Below are 4893 nucleotides of genomic sequence, written 5' to 3' on the forward strand. Positions count from 1 at the left end.
TTTTCTGTAAAATTGTTTTACTCAAATTTTAGACTAAAAAAGCAATTAAGAAATGTTAGTTTTATCTTTATGCACTTTAGTTTCAAGTTGGTAATGCTTTTGCTATGGGCTAAACTGACGTATTTACAAACGTTGAAGATTCTTAGGATTTAGAGTGTGCATTTACAAACTGTAAACTGCAAACGGAAGCTGGACCAAAAAGCAATTACTTTATTTATGGAGCAATTGTGTGCATAACGTAATTATTAAATGAAATGATATTTATTTTGTAAAGGTAGATCTCTTCCTAGCGTGACGTAATTTCTGACCAAATGCAAAACGACTGACATATCAAAGACCGTGGTATGTACTATCCAGTCTGGGGAATGGTGCATATAAAAGATCCCTTGCTACTAATGGAAAAATGTAGCGGGTTTCCTCTCTAAGACTATAATATGTCAAAATTACCAAAATTTAATGTTTGACATCCAGTAGCCGATGATTAATAAATCAACGTGCTCTAGTGAGATCGTTAAATAAAACCAACTTGAACTTCAAGTGTCTTTATGCACCGTACTGTGAGGTTTAGTTAATTAGGCCCAGAAGTTAACAGACTATAGCTGGATTTATTCTTCACCGCCGACTTTTGTCCGCGAGTAGTTGACTCGCCAAGTCCTGCTTCTGTTCAAACTCGATCCTCATTCGTCAGTCACTTCAGTAGATAAGTACCACAGTTCATATTAAAGAGACATACCCTAGTTTTTAAGCACTAAAGCATATATTGTTTTAACTACTAGAGCCGTTTTTGATACTTTACTTAGATTTTATTCTTTATATTATCCATTTTGGCACATTCGAAGTGTTTTTGGTCATCCTGGTGTTTTAATATCACAAAATGCATTTCTCATATTTTTAAAAACGCACGTGCGTCTGAGAAGTAACAGCTATGGAGTCTAGTTTTAGTCTATTTTTAGAGGGTATTTCACCATTTCAAAGTCACAGACTAATTTTTCACTCAATTGTAATTTTATCCAAATGTGTTACAGGTTTGTAGATTAACTAAACTTAGTGTTAATTTTCATGGGTTGAAACTAGGGTCTGTCCCTTTAAATTTTGTTGCGCGTTTGTTCAACTCGTTTTAGTTTACATAATAAAACATGAAATTTCAGTTTCGCATGTGGTCGGCAATCAGGGTATAAATTGACCTTAAAGGAATGCTAAAGCAAGGCTTTTGGCTTGGTGAGCATATTCAACGATACATAATGCACATTATTGCTTAATATCAACAAGTATAATCGTATAGTTAATTAATAAAACGGTTAAATGTGACGGCTATAAAAAAGCATACAGTCTTTACCATAAAATAACTAAGGACATGAATTTGAAGTGGTTGCAGTGTAGATTAGAACACCGAATACTATCTACAAACACATTTCTCTGTAAAATAAAAATTCAACAAGATGACAAATGTTCATTCTGTAAATCTGTTCCAGAAACTCTTATTCATTTATTTTGGTTCTGTCCATTAATACAAACATTTTGGCAAAACCTACAGGGACTGCTAAAAATACTGTTACAGATATAATATTTCAAATACATGATAATCATAGGGCAGATGATATATTACATTTAATTATATTACTTGCAAAGAAGTATATATACAGGATGAAGTATATTGGGGTAGTACCAAATGTACAATCGTTTAAAAAATTATAACTTTTAATTACAATACTGAAAAGTTTCTTGGATTTTGCAATTGTGACTGGACCAAATTTGATCAACGGTGGTCGATCTACAAACATTTCATTAAATAGTTTGTGCTTTGGGTTAAAAAGACGAGACTGGGTTCATATTTTTTAATATATCAAACAAGAATCAACTTGCATTAATACAGAGGAAATGCTTTCATTATTTACAAATATCTCTCTCTCTCTCTCTCTCTCTCTCTCTCTCTCTCTCTCTCTCTCTCTCTCTCTCTCTCTCTCTCTCTCTCTCTCTCTCTCTCTCTCCTTTTGTCTAATTCCTTTAATATAAGTTTTAACATTATTCATTTTTGAGTTACAGAGTTTTGACACAAATGGGCGGAACGTAGTTCAGTGGTAAAGCGCTCGATTGATGTGCGGTCGGTTTGGGATCAATCCCCGTCGGTGGGCCCATTGGGCTATTTCTCGTTCCAGCCAGTGCACCGCGACTGGTACACCAAAGGCCGTGGTATGTGGTATCCTGTCTGTGACAAGGGGCATATAAATGTTGGACACCCAATAGCCGATGTGCTCTAGTGGTGTCGTTAAACAAAACAAACTGGGTTTTTATAACGCAAACTTATAATTCTCTTTAGCATTGAACTAAGGGGCATAATTCTTGTCAAAGAATAGAACTAAACTTTTCAGAGTACTGTTTCTGAGATATTATTACAACCAGATACATTGACGAAAAATGACGAAATTTGGGTAGTAGATAGTTACGACTAATAAGGAAATGAAGACATAATTATTATTCCCAAAGTGTTGGGGTTTTGTTTGTTTGTTTGTTTTTTTGGGGGGTCAATTTTTTATTTTTTTATTTTTTTATTTTTTTTATTTGGTGACGAAATTGAACTTTGCAAAAACTGATGACCTGAGAGAAAGAGAGAGAGAGAGAGAGAGAGAGAGAGAGAGAGAGATACGGACAAGATACGAGAGAGAAAGAAGAGAGAGAGGGAAAGATAGAGATGGAGAGAGAGAGAGAGAGAGAGAGAGAGAGAGAGAGAGAGAGAGAGAGAGAGAGAGAGAGAGAGAGAGAGAGAGATGGGAGTAGCACAAAAGAGTGACAGTGAGGGGTAGGCTCATACTATAATGAATAGACATATTTGGGTTCCACTTGTAACCAATAGTTTGGTACCTTGTTATGATTTGCTGTGTATGTGATGGCAGCATGTTTTACACAAATCTATAAACCGAGCCCAAAGTATGCACTACCAGTGTTTTCCCTACAAAGTTGGCAATGAATGGTAGACTGAACACTTTTTGGCAATTTTCACAGCATTTTTTTTTTCCCTACAAAGTTGGCAATGAATGGTAGACTAAACACTTTTGGGCAATTTTCACGGCATTTACACCCCCCCCCATTAATAAATGCATGGCAAAATATGTAAAATGCCTATTTTATTAATGAATAATACATTTTGTTTGTGTGGTTTTTGTTTGTTGTAAAGGCAATTTTAGACTTAATTATTTAAAGGCTTGTTTAATCTGAGGGTAGCTGGCGCTGATCAAGGTTGGGAAAACTATAAAATGTATTTATCCTGCAATCAAGGGGCAGGATTTAACTCAGTCGGTTGCGCGTTCGGTTGAGGTGCTTGTGTCACAATGGTGGATCCAGTCAGCTGATTGGGTTTTTTCTCGTTGCAACCAATGCACCACAACTGGTTAATATAATTAAAAGAAAATAACCGGACTGATACTTGGAGCCGTCCACCTAACGAATAGTGGTCATCTGGACGACACCAAGGTTCATATAATAATGACATTGTCATCCGTGTAGGTGACGCACCCTAGCGGGTGTATGCGTACGAATGCTTGAGGAATTCAGCGAGACACCTCGGAGCCATCTAACAACATCGGTATGATCCTTGAGATACGTTTCCACCGACTGCATCCAGACACGACTGGCGGGCTTCTCAACTCATATCATTCCTTTCCCAATCATCTCCTCCTTCCTTCCTTTCATATCAACATCTTAAAGGGACACACCCTAGTTTCAGCCCATAAAAATGCGCACTAAGTGTATTTAATGTACAAACCTGTAACACACTTGGATAAAGTTACAACTGAGTGAAACTTGAGTCTGTGACTTTGAAATAGTGAAATACTCTTAAAAATAGACTACAACTCGACTCTATAACTGTTACTTTTCAGACGCACGTGCGTCTTTAAAAAATATGAGAATGAATGAATGAATGTTTAACGACACCCCAGCACGAAAAATACATCGGCGATTGGGTGTCAAACTATGGTAATGCAAATAAATAAAGTGATGATCAACATCAATATAAAAATTCAAGGTTTAAACAAAAACAGTGTAAAGAACTGTGCAAAAATACAAATACAAATATCACAGAATTTTACGGACACCGAATTTTACTCTAAACTTCAATTTGTGCTGTATTGACCATTCTCAAAGAGAATGTTACACCCCTGCACCACGGTGAGGTTACAGCACGCGCAGGGGAAATATGAGAAATGCATTTTGTGATATTAAAACCCCCAGAATAACCAAAAACACTTCGAATGTACAGAAATGGATAATCTAAACAATAAAATCAAAGTAAAGTATGATTTCAGTTATCAACATCGGTTCTAATAGTCAAAAATATGCCTTAGTGTTTAAAAACTAGAGTATGTCCCTTTAATATAGCCCAACTAGCTGTATGGATAACCTTGGGATGGACGGGATGGGGGGTGGGGGGTGGGGGTGGGGGGGGGGGTGTGTGTGGGGGGAACGCCGTATTAGGATGCTTTTTGGGTGCGGTAGGGCGTAGGCGGTTTCGACCGATAGAAAAGCCTGGTAGGAGGCCTCCCCCCCCCCCCCTCCCGGCACGCCCGCCCCGTGGAAATCCGGCCCAGCTTTTGGGGCTTAGCCTGGTGTTTTGGCGCTGGCTAGATTAGGCGCGAGGCCCCACCCCCCTATACCAACCTCCTTCCTCGAGGGCTAAGGATAATTGACTAATATAAAGTTAATATTAAATATTATTCTATTACAATAATTTTGATCAGCCCGTTCTAAAATTAGCACCAAATAAATGTACCTTAAAGGAAATAGCCTGAATTAATAATTTTTATTGGTGCATGTTAAAATTATATCTTAAAAGTAATATACCTCTTAGGTATAAATGAGGGTAATTACAGTATTGGTCACCCCTTTTAAATTAAATAT

The sequence above is a fragment of the Gigantopelta aegis genome, chromosome 13 (assembly GCF_016097555.1).
Source record: "Gigantopelta aegis isolate Gae_Host chromosome 13, Gae_host_genome, whole genome shotgun sequence".
NCBI classification, from domain to species: domain Eukaryota; kingdom Metazoa; phylum Mollusca; class Gastropoda; order Neomphalida; family Peltospiridae; genus Gigantopelta; species Gigantopelta aegis.